General features: G+C 43.5%; 1 protein-coding gene across 7 annotated transcripts in view; it reads right to left on the bottom strand.

The window, feature by feature from the left end:
• Positions 1-8,906: 8,906 nt before the first annotated feature.
• THNSL1 (threonine synthase like 1) overlaps positions 8,907-14,654 on the bottom strand; it is a 21,465-nt gene continuing 15,717 nt past the window's right edge. For 2 of the 7 annotated variants that reach the window (XR_005563102.1, XR_005563101.1), the window contains exons 2-3: positions 12,479-12,544; positions 8,907-10,941 (exon numbers count right to left, since the gene is read on the bottom strand). The gene's annotated coding sequence lies outside the window, so the exon portion shown is untranslated. Of the gene's footprint in view, positions 12,545-14,654 lie in introns of all 7 variants that reach the window. The other 5 variants (XR_005563104.1, XR_005563103.1, XR_005563098.1 and 2 more) reach the window with 3 other exon arrangements.

The raw sequence follows: 14,654 nt of genomic DNA, 5'->3' as shown, positions 1-14,654 counted from the left end.
CAGTTACAGCGCTAATACTGCTTGTTAAACAGGACAGAAGGAGGATTGGGGAATGGTACTGAAACACAAAACTGGGCAGGCCACCATTTCAAGGCAGATTAGGTAGCTAGGTTATGATCTGTATGAAGTGAGCTGCTAACATTACCCCGCTTTTGGAGGCAGTAGATACTCCCATTAGAAAAATCTGCATCAAAGCTATCGTCTTTCTTACCAGAGGCAATCCAGTCCCAAGCCTCCATCTGTTCTCAGAAATGGTGATTCTGTGCAGCACATGGACAGACAGGAATGTGGATGCCCAGTCTGCTCTTCTCAGGTGCTGCACCCATGCCACTCCACAGGCAGGCACAGGAATTTGCCTTCCTGGACTCTCAGGAGCAGTAGTTCTAATCGTGCAGCAGCTCTTTTTGGTGGAAGAGCTGCACCAGCACGTGCTGATCTGGCACTGCAAACCATTACAGCCATGCTGGTAATACTCCTCTAGGCATGGTCTTATTCCAGGATCAAGGTATTTTTTCTTAATTTTATCACTGTGGACTAAAATTCAAAAATACCCTGTGATTCTAGAAGTGGGGTTTCCCCATGGGGATTTATACCTGTGCACCTATATTGGCTTATTGTACTAGAATAAAAATATTGATGACTAGTAAACATGGTTAGAAGTATAATAGAGACAAAAAAAAAATCCTTGGTAAAGGGCTGGAGGGAGAAGGAAAGGAGGCAAAGGGATGGTCTGTTTAACTGCTCTCCAAACTAAGAAATCTTGGAGCTATGTCTTTAAATTAAGGTTTTCAGGCGATGCAGTCTTCCCTTTCACGTGTGCTTTATCAATTCCAGGAAAACTGATGACACTCTCCTTCTGAGAAAGCAGGTGGCTCTGCTCCATCCAGCTCTTTGCAATCACCTAATGAGATCATTTCATCCAGGAGACAACTGAAGAGCCCACATTGCACAGCAGCCGCTGCACAGCAGAGCAGAGAGCGAAGGGTGTTCAAGGTTTCAAACCCACATCCTCCCTCATCTCAATATGATCAAATCGGTGATGAGATGGTGTCTGCAACAGCCCTTGTCAGCTATGAAGACAGAGCGACCAGTCTGTTGGTCGGTGACCAGTGGGGGAAATAGAGAGCACCACAGTCCTGGAGAGAAAGTAATGAACCTTCATTTCCACTGCCATCTGCTCTGTGACAGATAAAAACTAGACTTCACTGCCGAGTTTGTCAGGTGATAAATTCAGGTTAGTTTAAGGTAGGAAATCTGGGAAATGCTTATGAATGTTGTCAGCTGTGAGTGCAGAGTGGAGACCCTGGCAATGCCCCTCCTGTACAACAGGAGCAACCTGAGCAAGCATAGAATCATGGAATCATTTAGGTTGGAAAAGACCTTTAAGATCATTAAGTCCAACCATTAAACCCTAACAATGCCAAACTCACAACTAAACCATGTCCTTAAGTGCCACATCTACACATTTTTTAAATACCTCACTGTGCTGTAGAAGTGTAAAAGCCAAGCAGAGACCTCACACTTAATTACCTTAAAATTCATGTAATGTCATACAGCAAATGTCATCCTTACAGTGTCAGGAGATCTGTTCTTTCAGACACCGGTCTTTTTATGCACTTAAAGTAACAGCCTGCCTGTTTCCTCAGTCTTGCAGGATTTCCCAGACATGTCTCTGCATCAAAAGCAGTGTGGCCAGAAGCTGAGGAACCCCACCTGCAGTGCTGCATCCAGCTCTGGGGTCCCCAGCACAGGAGGACACTGACTTGTTGGAGCGAGTCCAGAGGAGGCCAGAAAGATGATTAGAGGGATAGAGCATCTCTCCTACGAGGAAAGGCTGAGAGATTTGGGTTTGTTCAGCCTGGAGAAGAGAAGGCTTCGGGGTGACCTAATCGAGGCCCTCCAGTACCTGAAGGAAGTCTACAAGAAAGATGGAGACAGACTTTTTTTCAAGGGCATGTAGTGACAGGACAAGGGACAATGGTTTCAAACTGAAAGAGAGTAGGTTTAGATTAGATATTAGGAAGAAATTCTTGACTGTAAGGTTTGTGAGGCACTAGAACAGGTTGCCCAGAGAAGTTGTGGGTGCCCCATCCCTGGAAGTGTTCAAAGCCAGGTTGGATGAAGCTCTGAGGAACCTGGTCTAGTGGAAGGTGTCCCTGTCCACAGCAGGGGGGTTGGAACTAGATGATCCATAGGGTCCCTTCCAAGACAAGCCATGCTATGATTCTATGATCTCCCTGGCTCATGGGAAGCCAGTTGGAGTTCAAATTCTTTTTCTAGCTCATCACATCCTGCTCAGACAGGAAAGAATGCCATTGCTGGTAAAACAAACTCAGAATTCAGGTGCTGGATTTACAGTCCTTCCATGGCATCAGGCTTTGGCCGGGCAGGAGACCGGGGAAAGATTTTCTGTTGTTATTCTTTAGTAGATGAATTATGGCATAAGTAGAGCTCCTGACATAGTCCTCTGTTATCTCCTCAGCTTTACAGCAAGACTTCAGGGGTTTGAAAGCTGATTTCTACCGTCAGCTACTGCTTTTCCTGGCTGTCCACCAGTGATTATCCAGGACACAGAGGATTTTGAGGTGGGAAGTGCACCCCTGAGGCACTGCTGAGCATCTTTAAAGCATGAGACACTGGATTCAATAGAAGTGGCTTAATATAGTAGCTGTTTCCCCCTGAGCCACAAAACACCAAGATAACATGAATACCAACTGTCTAAGTCAGAGTTTGGTTTGCTGTGCTGAAGTGAGAACCTAATTTACTTGGTTTTGATGAGGATGATGCTTTTACTTGTAATACAGTGTGGGATTTACACCTCACTTGAGGATAAGCAAGTTTAGAAATGCCAATTTACTGGGGGAGCAGAGAGAGAAGTTCTTGAAGGCAGAGAAGAACAGAGACCTAGAGCAGCCAGTCAGGTTACTAAGTCCCTTCCCCTGCTGAACCATAGCCCAGACTGTGTCATCCCCTTCAGATGCCAGCCACTTTTCTTTGGCAAAATAACAAAGCATTTGCTCTGTGAATAGCTTGGAGAGCTTAATGCTAAACCTCAGTGTCTGGGGGGTAGAAGCTTTCTAGCTGAGATGTACTCTATGCATGTCCTGTCTGAATGCCAGTTTGTGGGCTCGTACTGCCCTTTCAATAGATGCATTTCCTCTTTCTCAATGTTTCCCCAGTGTATCAGCAGGCAGGGAAAGTGGTTTGTTGGACTTGTCCTGTGGCCCTGCAGGACACTGACAACCCCCAGGCAGGCTTGATGCTTCCCTGAGATTTGCTAACAGAGCTCTGCAAGGAGTCCATGCAGCCAGCTCTCAAATGGCAGAGCATCCTTGCTCTCCTGTCCATGATGATAGGACAAAATCTTCTGAGTCTCCCTGATGAAATTGCCTTGATGGGGGAAGAGAGCAGGCGCCAGAAAAGGGTCAGGATGAGGCATACGAGCCTGCACTGTGGCTGAGGCAGCCTTCCTTCTGCTCATTGCTCAAGTTTATGGTGAGAAACAAGTTTTCTATTATGATTTCTTTTTGTTGTCATCTACAAAATATGCTATGTTTAAAAGAGATTCATTAACGTGCTTTAAACAGAACTGCATATTGTCCCAGGATGAAGAAATAATGTCAGGGCTCTGTTTAGATAAGCCTTTTTTTTCTCTTGTGGGACACCTTATACCGTTCATTTGAGTCCTACGTAGAACCCATCCCAACTAAAACCTCCTTTCCTCTTCAAGAACAGCACCTGAGCTATCTTTAAAGGGATATAGTGACTCCATTCCTGAACTGTGTCCCCACGTCATTGTGGGGAGGATCCCATTGTGGCAGCAGGTAGCCTGGCTGGAGAGGCACTAAGGGTTGGCACAAGTTTTTGTTGTTCCTGTTCTAGTAAGCTTCAAGGACATTCTTCAAATTCCTTTCTCCCAGCCCAGTTTTTTGATAACCCGTAAATAGCTTCTTTTCAAACACAATGCTGAAAGCCCCAAGTAATGAGCCAAGAGTGAAAATGTTTCAGTATTTAAGCATTTCATTGAACTTGTGGAGGCCAAAAGCTTCAGTGCTCTATTCAGACTTAAAATAAAAAACAAAACCAAAAACATATTCAAGAAATGCTATTTCCTTCCCTTGATTCCCATAAAACAGGGCCGTTTCCCTTCAGTCATCATAAATGTACCTATGGAGCACAAAAGGTCATGAAAATAGCAAGAATGAGCTGAGCTGCAGCAGCTCTGTGTTCTTTCATGAAGTCAGCTTGGAGATCATGGCCAGGGTTCTCGCATTCAGATACCTAAATATGGATAGAGCTGTGCATACTCACCATGGCTGAATTGCCAGGAGTCTTTATGTTCAGAGCTGGAATTTGATCAACAATTTCTAAAAAATTATCTGTGATGTTTAATTTTGGGCACCAAAAAGCAAATCTATTTCAGAACACAAGTTCCTTATGGAAATATTGAGATTTAACTTCTTTCATTGGATTGCTTTGTTCCATGACTGTGAAGCCAAGACCAGGGAACAGTGACACTGAGCTTTCTCAGTATTGATATTGTATCCTGTTCATTCAGCACATCCTCTTAGCAACATGAAGCAAATTTTTTGGCTTTAAGGCAAAGCAGTGTTTTCAGAGAAAGCAATTTCCAAAAGGAAAGAAAAATGTTTTGCCTTCCTGAAGACTTTCCACCTGTGCCCATATGTGTCATGTTAACTGCCCCACTCAGCACAAGTCCTGCTGTAGTCTCTGGGATGCCCTCCTGCTGAACCCTGTGCCACTGGTTAGCATTATTATCAGCAATTTAATGTCACTAGATGATAATCCACGGATAATAACAGAATAAAATACCTGTTATCAACTTGGCTGTGGGATCTAGAAATGCCGGCTGGTCTTTTTTATCCTGTCAAACCTAATCCCTCTGTACCACAACTAACATTTTTGCATTAAATGGCCCTGAGTATCAGTGATATTTATTCACCCCCTAACCTAGTCTTACTCTGAAGCATGTGTTTACCTTTCTACCTGGGAGTATTCCTTTTAAATGATACAACCTGTATGATTAGTTTTAGCACAGGCTAAATTGCCGCAGTAGATGAGGGTCTCCAGGAGAAACACCCTCTCCTTCCCTGCTCTCTGTATCCCATCCATTCTGGAGGAGACTAAGAGATTGAAGACATATTGCACTCATTTTGGTGATAGCTGCTATAAATGTTAAGTGGCCTGTGAGGCTGGTAATATCCTGCAGAAAGCAGCCATGATAATAAGTCATGACAAAAGTACTAGAAATGCCTCACAGCTTGTCAGCTAATGTGTCTTTGCTGAGGAAATAAGCACAAGGAGCAGAAAACTCACTTCCAGTCTGGTCACTCTCACATAACTTTCTTTCACTGACTAGGAGGTAGTTGAAGGTGCAATTAGATCTTGGCTGCCTGTCTCCGGGCATGGTACTACCCTCTGCAGTCCACTGAAGTGCAGCCTAGGAATTCAGTGGTGGTGGGACATTCCCATCCCCACTTTGCAGAAAAAATACCATCTGTCACCCCTGCTCAGGATGCTGCCATCACTTCTGCTTCCCAGCCAGGGAGAGGCTTGTCCCTCCCTGAGGTCTCCACTCCTGCTTGCCCCAGCAGTGCTGTGATGTCACGGACTGACACCTGGAAGAGCTTGTTTTCCTGGACTGGCTCTGTCTCCTGGTTCTCCCCTAATAAAATGACTTGTTGGTTTAAGATGGTGTCTCTCAAGTTTTCTTCCAACTTTAGGAAATTAGATTTGTATGTCTGAGAGTTTGACCAGTTTCTCAATCAAATGTAAGACCAAACATTATGACATTTTTCTTCCTTCTGTGGGATGTAGATCAAACTTTTTCCAAACATCTAGCTACTTTTAGTAGTAGAATTTTAATCATACACTCACACATCATTAAGGATACAAAAATGGGCAGGAGTTGTGAAAGATGTGGCCACTAAATACTTGACGAAGACCTGCTGCTGGTAAAAATGGCATTTCTCCAGCTGTACAGAGAGTGCTGCAGCTGTAGAGCAGCTGAGCAACCAACCCTTGTGGTGCCTGGGCTACAGGGACCTGGCACAGTGTGTGTCACAGTGGCTGGAGAGTGCCTGTGGGTCACAGTGACAAGCTGGAAAGGCAGGCAGTAGAGGCATCCTCAGCCACACCAGCCTGGAGCCAAGACAAACCCCGGTTCACCCTGTTTGAAGGAATGCCAAGAACTACTCCTGACACAGAAAAATGGATGCACCTTTACGCACTTTGCAACATCAGGCCGACAAACATGATAAAACTGCAAGAGGACAGACTAACTCTAAAAAGACTACCAGGTGCTTCCCTGTTGCTGAGCAGTGTTACTTGAGGAGGTGCCCTATGGTTGCAGTGATGGGATCTCTGAAGTAGCTCATCACAGTTTCACATGTTACTGAGCAAGGGTTTTGGTTTAGCATGTGTAACTACTTCTGCCTCCTGCTCCCAGATGGTATCTCATGATACCTAAATGTAAGAGCCAAATAAGAATTCAGATTAATTAATTATTAATTAATAGTTAAAGATAAAATATATATTTTTCCATTTTTTGAGATAAAAACTAATATAAAACAGTCTCACCTTCAGAAGTAAGACTGGCTCTAGTATAGCACTCAGCAGTAGTTTAGGCTTACAGACATAAAGTCCCAGCTGTACTGAAAGGAGAAAGTGATGCTGGCAACTGTTTGACTATCAGTCAGGAAAAGCAATCCCCTCCAGGCCAATGTGGGTACGATGGTGAAGAGAGTATCTTTGCAGTGATGATATTAATAGCTCATTTGCGAATTTCTACCCAAATCTATTCACTTCAAAAGCTCAGCTTGGGGACCAAGAGAGATATTTTTCAACAAAACATTAGTCTCAATTAACTAAATGTAACCAAGATAAATGAGCTGAAAAATCAGCAGCAGATAAAACTGGTGAGGCCATTAAATCTATAAAGGGAAGATGCTGAAACTTGGAAGGCACACAAATACAATCCTGCAAGTATTCCAAGGCAGGGTCAGAAAGGGATAATGCCCTGCCAGGCCGGAGATGCTGAGAGGCCAGACGGTATTGACACAGACAGTCAAACAGTGCAGCCCACAGCAAACACTGTGCACTAAGGTGGGAAAGAATTTTAATGAGCAATTTCAGTCTCATACATGCTATGAAAAAAGGACTTGGCATTGTTCCCAATGACAGTGCCCTCCAGATTAGAAACTAAATCACAGCATCCTCAGGGGAGGATGAAAAGAGATAGCAATAGAGTATCTTTCTTTTTTCCTTTGATCCTGACATACTAACAGTAACATGTGTTTATAAGGGCTACATGGGAGTAAAAAGAGCAAGCTGAAGAATACAAATAAAATAAAATAAAATAAAGGAATGTAGTAGAATAGAACAGATCAACAATAAAGTAATTTAGGCTGATTTTAAGGCATTACCCCAAAGTTTTATGAACATTTACAGCAGGTCATGCACTCTTAGGTAAAGAGTAACTTATTTAGTAAACAGGGCCCCTTTAAAAAACTATTTTGTTCCTCAGTTCTCTCAGAGGAGGCAGATGTACAGAAGCAAGTAATAACTTGTGGGATGACAGGTTCTGCCCTCAAAAACACCATGGAGGAACCGGCATGTACATTGGAGGCAAAAGGAACAAAACTCTCTTTAAGGCATCAGGAGGCATCAAAAAGCTCAGCTGCCGCCTGCAAAATATCTGCAATATGTTATCAGCCCAGGGTAAATGAGTCAGATGCTTCCCCCAGGAGCCATTACACCCCAGGCGGGCTGGGAGCGGGGCCGGGCAGATGGCTGCTGGGGAAGCCTTTCTGCCCGGAAAACTGGGAATGAAAAGTGCGTGCCCCCGAGCGCAGCCGATCTCTCAATGACTGACTCGCGGCTGCTCCGTCCCCAGGCCCCTGTGCCGGGAGCGCTCCCACCCCGGGCGGTGCCAGCATCAGAGCTGTCTTTGCTCTGCCGAGCAGAGCACAGGCTGCCACGGTCTTCCCGGCTTTGACCCGCTTTAGGCTACGAAAGTATGATGTGGGAAGTCGGCAAAGCTCCTGAAAAAGCCTACTATCACCATCGAATGAGAAATGCGCACCTTATTTCCCCAGCTCTGCACAACGATGTGCCACGTAAGCCCTCCAGGAGAGCAACATTTCTAGTTTCATGAGCGATTGTGCTACCACGCTATTGTGGGCTCGGCCCCCTTGTGAGAGCAATTCCCCAGCCAAGCTGCGGAGCCAGGGAAGGCCAGTTTGCTTCATCTGTTACTGCCACGGCTTGTTAAAAGGACAGATCCTCTCCCTGCTGCGCCGTTCATTTCCATTTGATCCTGTTCATTATTTCTAACCAGCTTTTTATAAATCAGTGTCCTGCAAGAAACCTCGAAACCGAACGTCATGGAGACCTAGGCATGTACAGTGCTCATATCCAGACAAAGAAATTCCCGTTAAACTGCAGATGTCTCTGTGTGGCACTGAATGTGCAACCTCGCTGCTGTTCACGTGGCTTCAAACACAGGCCTTCAGCAACCCTGAGCCAGCGCATGCAGCAAGGATCATCTTGAGTGTCACTTGGCATAGAACAGACACATTCATCCTTTCAAACTTTCCTATTGAAATAATCAGCAACTGGAACACTTGAAAGCAACTAAGTCTTTGAAAGAAAAGCTATGCAAGTTCTTTGTTCCCCCACAAACTTGGGATTACTGATATTTTTCTACCTATTTGGAGAGGTTATCATCATTTTTGAAAACATGAGGTAAATCTCTTAGAGAAAAGGCTTTCAACTATTTAGAGGTTTTATTTTTCCCCAGGTAGAGCCAAAAACCTTCAGTGTTTTCTACATCAGTGTCTTCCCTTAGGTTTTTCACTGAAAAATCAAAACGATCAAATTTTGCCTTGGTAGATTATTTCTATTATTTATTTGTGCATTTTCCTGTAAACAAGAGTGACTGCTTAATGGAAAGTTGTCTCCGGTGTTTCTCAAAGTAGAAAGTAGCTGCTGTCCCAGAGGCAGCAATAATTGCTTGAATGGCAATGAATAATTGCCTGGTAACAGCCAGTGCAGGGCTTTGCTTTTCACCGGGAACCTGTTCCCTACACAGAGACTAATTAGCTACTGCCGAAAGGAAAATGAAAATTGCAGAGCTGCTGTCCACTCTTACTCCCAGTGTTTTGCAAGGTGTTTCCTGACACCTCCCAGTCTCAGACCAGCCATAGCCTGAGTCCAAAGTCCTCCTTAGCATGTTTGGCCACCTGCTCTATACCCTTCCTCTGTGAAAGGATTTAAAACCACACTGCAGTTTTCCTTTCTCTAGAGCAAAATAAAATCTTCAATCCTCAGCTAGCATGGATGGGCTCTTCCAACTGGGCAAGGGGCTTTTGGTTAATCAGCAAGTGGTGGGGCTGAATTGCTGGGGAGGCACTAAGCCATCACTTTGGTCACTGTACTTCTAGCAAAATGTAAGGGAGAAGCGGATGGGACGGACAGACACATAGCTCCACTTTGTACTTTGTGGGCCAAGCCCCCAGCTCTCCTCACTAAGGGCTGTCATGCCAGGTTGACTTTGCCTCTGAGACTTTAGGAAATCAAGAGTTTAGATCAAATCTCTCTCTGCTGGGTTCTAATACAGTGCTTTCTGGGAGAAATAAAGGCCCAGCTCTAAGAGCTACATAGATACACAAATGCTCAGAGAAGTTATTAGGAGGAAATTTCAGGAATAACTTATCTGTGGTGACATAATTAAATACTATATTATAACGTGCATAAATAGGAAAATTGAGCTAAGGCTGCCTTGGAAGATATGACTTGGTTATTTCCTAGTAACTGAATGTTTGACTTTGGAAGTGTAGCACTTCTTTACCCAAGCTTTCACGTGGCATATCAGTAGAGAACTTCAGTAGCTTCAGTCACAGGCTTGACAAGTATCTCCAGTGACCATGTCCCTTGTTGTCTTTCAGCTTCATTACACACAGCAAGCATGAGGGAGATGGAAAGAGTGAATGAGAATTGTAATTGCTTTGGAAAGCACGATGTTCTGTTCATGTTCACATTTGGACAGAGTCACTTCTTGGAGTAGCTCTTTTACCCTGTGTAAAACAATAATGAAAAGGTTAAGAGGGAATGTAATGGATAATTGTTTTAAAGGTAATAAATATATAATTGATTTCAAGCCTGCATTTTGCAGTAATCCAATCTTGCTCCCACTGGACTCCACAACACTTTCGAGATTCACTTGAAATGAATCAGGTTGCAGAGTTTCCACAAAGTAAAATCCAGCACTTAAATAAACTCTTTATTCTGAAATTCCAGGGTTGTCTTCAAAGATGCATAGTACTATTACTTCCATTATACAGATGCAGACGCTAATATTACACAGAGTCAGCCAGATAGTCAGGTGATGAAAAAAACCAGAATAATTCACAGCCTGCTTAAATAAATGAACTTCAATGAAGCTACAGATTGTATTTCCAGTGGATAACTTATAATTTTGATTATTTACAAGGGAAGTTCAGATTCTTCTTGGAATCCATTTTTAAACACCGTTTGAAAACTGTATTTCAAATTTTTTTCAAAAATCAAGTATTACTTTATCTATATGCACTGTTAGTATACCTCTTATTGCCTTCCCTAAATCCCCAAATTAGCCTAAGGGCTCTTGGTAGTGCAGGTGAACTACTCACTGCAGGGAAGGACAGTGGTCGAGGCAGCTGTGGTACTGCAGCAAGGGGAGAGGGTGAAGGAGGTCAGGATGGGATGGGGCAGCCAGCACCAGTAGTTCTGCACTTACCCTGCACGAACCCACCTGCTCCCCACAGCAGGGCAGCAAAATTCCCCAATTTCTGCACCGGGGAGGATGCATTAGTACTGCTGCAGCAGCAACCACACAGGTGGCACTTGGCCTCTCCTGGACCTCAAACTCAGGCTTGGCATCTGCAGATTTGCAAAAATCTTTCATGAGTTGGGACTGAATCTTCCCAGTTTTCTCTAAAAGTGTCTGGCAAACACAGAAAGTGCATTTACAGCTTGTATCTTCCAACACAGCCTCCAAGCTACTGTATGTTTGGTCTGCTTCCCATCAGGGCACCCATACCTGCAGTTTGGTTTTAGGGATCTTCCCAGTCGTCTAATGCACTCTCATTCCCCTGGGACAGGTTGTATATGTCAACAGGCATTTGCTTTGCATCCTTATTCTGGGTCCTAGTTCACAGCTGAACATTGTTTAAACTTCTTGTGGCATAGAAGCACCTGGATGCCTTCCTAGGGCACGATGAAGATTTCTAGCAGTTACTTTATACTGATGGTTTTATCTCACAGCAATGAATTACTTCTCTTCCGTCTGATAATTCAATGTGTTTCAGTTGGAAATTATGTATTAAAAGACTCAGCAAACTGAAAATTAGCAGTGATTTTCTTTCCTTTTTTTTTAATAATAAAATCAGCCAGTGTTTCCAAAAATACTCTTCCTTTTCATGTGTCAATCACAAGCCAGAAACTGCTCTTGAATTATCGCTGCTTGTAGGAAACTGCCTTAACTTTACAGATACCAGAACAAAGTGCTTATTTTTGTTATCATGAAAGAAAAACTCACACGTCCTTCAGCCTGCCTATATTTCAAAGCCCATCAGAAGCAGAGCAGCAGGTGTAGCAGTTTCTCACATTCAGCTGGAAACAGTGATGATGAATTGCATATATGCCCCCAGATCTCTGCCCCTCCTCCAAAAGCCAATCTCTCAGATTAGGCTGAACACAAACAGGGCTGCACAGGACCACCTGCTCTCCCTTGTGCTACATAATATGTTCTCTAAGCCCAGATGTGCCTGGAAATGTAGTGAATCCAAGTTCAGAGGAGGCAACTAAGGGCAGTGGGGTATAATGGAGTGGGCTGCAGAAAAAGATAATTTATTTTCCAGTTGATAGACTGCTGAGAGTCTCTTTCCAAAATGTATCTCTTGCCTGTTTAGTAAATGCTACTGTACACCATGCAACAACATTTCTGCCATCAGCTTACAGCAGAGACTGGTTTTCTTAGAGGAGTTTGGGCAGCAGCAGCTGCTACAAAGCAGGAGCTCACAGTGTGACTAGAAAGTCTTTTTTCCTGTGCACCTTCATCTCTTCCTTCTGTATGAAATCCTACTTGTACAGGTTCCTGAGTGATTTAATCAAGGGGCTGGTTAGTTCATGGGATACATTTTTCCACCTTTTGTCTATATCTAGTTCACACTTTGTAGCTTTGGAGACCTGGCACTAAAATAATTTCTCACTGTAACTTTCACTATATGCCAAAATGGATAAATCTCATTCCAAATATGGTTCTCAGACCTGACATTTCAAGGACAGCTAAACTGCCAACCATTTTATGTTTGCATCTTAATTTATTGAAAAAAACACAAATAAAACAATCAACAAATAACAAACCCAACCAACCACAAACTCCCCCCAAATTAAAATGGATGGAACCAATGTATACTTGCAGTGCAGCTTAAATTGTCCAGGTAGTCCCTTTTGTCCAATGTCCTTCTGCTTGCTTAACCACCTGGTAGCAGAAATGAGATGAGAAGATTGGCAACAAGAAATATGGTGCGGGTAGGAAGGAGACTGTTATGAAAAACATGAGAGACAAGGAAACACAGCTTCTCCAGTTTGGTCTGAGGAGCTGCAGAGCACGTCCCAGATGGCACACTAGACACTCCCAGAACAAGGTGATTTCTTTAATCAGAGGGATCTGAAGGCAGCTGAGAGTCTGCCATATATGAAACATACTGTGCTTATGGAGACAGCTGCTGGCTTTGGCTCTGACAGCAAGGGGGAACCTCTGCCAGGGCCTAGCAGCCCCAGTGCCTGCTGTGATTTAGAAACAAAGTTATTTTCACCCTGGTGCCTGTGTAAAGTGCAAAGCCTCTCGGGCCCTTAGTCCCTACCCCAACCCCGGATACTCACACTGGGGCTGGGAATGTCGTTCTCACCCCTCCAGCCCCGCTGCCAAGCTGGGCACCTGCGTGGCAGTGCAGAGGGCTGGCTGGTCACTGCAGCGCTCCAGGGCCACACCACCATCCCAGTGTGGACACTGGAGACAACAGTACCACATGCCAAGTGCGCCTTGGGGGTTTATATGATTCACGTGATTTCATGGAGTGAAACAAGAGCAGAGCGGTAAAAGGTATCAAGAGGCACTTTTGACCAGAGGCTGATCAGAGAAGCGTATTTCAGATGGGTCAGAGGGAGCTGACGAGATGAAGATCAGTGCAGGAAAAATGTGGAAAACGAAAAGAGAGAGGGGGAGAGAAAAGCATATGAGGTGATTTCTGTTACTTTTTATTGGTGTTGCAGACTTTATATTTGATAAGAAAAGCATTTCAGTCATGTCAAAATACCCCAGTACTTCAGTACAAGTCCTCATAGTTGCAGAGATGCCATCTTCTACGTCTCTGATTACTCCCTCAGGTTTTATAGATTCCATGTCAGTGTTTGTCCCCAGTCCCCAAGACAGTCTTCCCAGCTCAGCACATTCAGTTCTGCCTGTTTTTACTTTTCTTATCTTACACGGTTTCAGTTTACAGACTTTCAGAGCTCAGTGACAGCCTTCTCAGTGACAGTGAGCCAAGGTCAGGCAACAGTGCTGCACAAAACCAGCCAAAGGCCAAGGCCAGCTGGGGCCCTGGGCTGTGGACCATGCTGTGTTCCTGAGCGTGAGAGCATGATATTCTGTGCACACAATAAACTGAAACATATATACAGTCTGTATGCATGTACATTATATATACATTATATATATAATGTGTATATATATACATTAAATATATATATATATCTATTTATGTGCATATACATAAATTCTTTCACGTTTTCTGTCTCTCAAAACACACAGTAAACTGAACAACATGTCTTGGGAACCTTCACAGTCAGGAAGAAGTCATACAGCTTCAGATAAACAGACTGCTAAACTATAAATGCCCATCCCATGTTAAATACAATTTCTGAGGTTTAAATAAAATTTTCAATGCTTTCTTATTCCTTTAGATCAGAATTATTGCCGGACAAAAAGTAGAACCACCCCTGTCAGCTCCCCCTAAAAAGCTGTTTCCCTGCTACCTAGCCTCCCTGCAGCAAGAATTTACAAAAATCTCTCAAGAAAACCACAGCTCTGCTTTTATAGTAAGATTTTAAGGCTAGAAACAGCCTGCTTTAGTCATGGTCATGTTTAAAAGAACTGTTTAAGGTGTCAGAATTTCAGTCTTGGGCATCAATTCACAGACATTTGGCAGAATTGTGTCCAGTTTCTCACTATTCACTGGATCTGACTTTTGCTACCACTTTCCCCCCATTTATTATTTTCTACATATCAAAATCTGATTTTAAAAATAGCTCTTAATTTTTGTGTCATTCCTTCATGAATCTGAGTAGGAAAAAAACCCCAACATCCCCTAATCAATTTGAAATGTTGCAAAAATCACCACTTTCAAGCTTTCTGGGAAAGATATCAACTTATCAAATATCTGCATGCTCATACATATGCACCTCTTCTCCTCTTAGGTGAAGTTATAATAACAAAATAATGTCTCCTGGTTTTCCGATCCACTGAAAATTGTTGCATACATACACTTTTCCTTTTGTTCAGAACTCATGGCAGTTTGTAAAATCCTGCT

This window comes from Pipra filicauda, unplaced genomic scaffold (genome assembly GCF_003945595.2).
Source record: "Pipra filicauda isolate LSUMZ 115617 unplaced genomic scaffold, ASM394559v2 scaffold187_size1440530_pilon, whole genome shotgun sequence".
Taxonomy (NCBI): Eukaryota; Metazoa; Chordata; class Aves; order Passeriformes; family Pipridae; genus Pipra; species Pipra filicauda.
The sequence above is the reverse complement of the archived record's forward strand: the minus strand, read 5'-3'. Positions and strand labels throughout refer to the sequence as shown.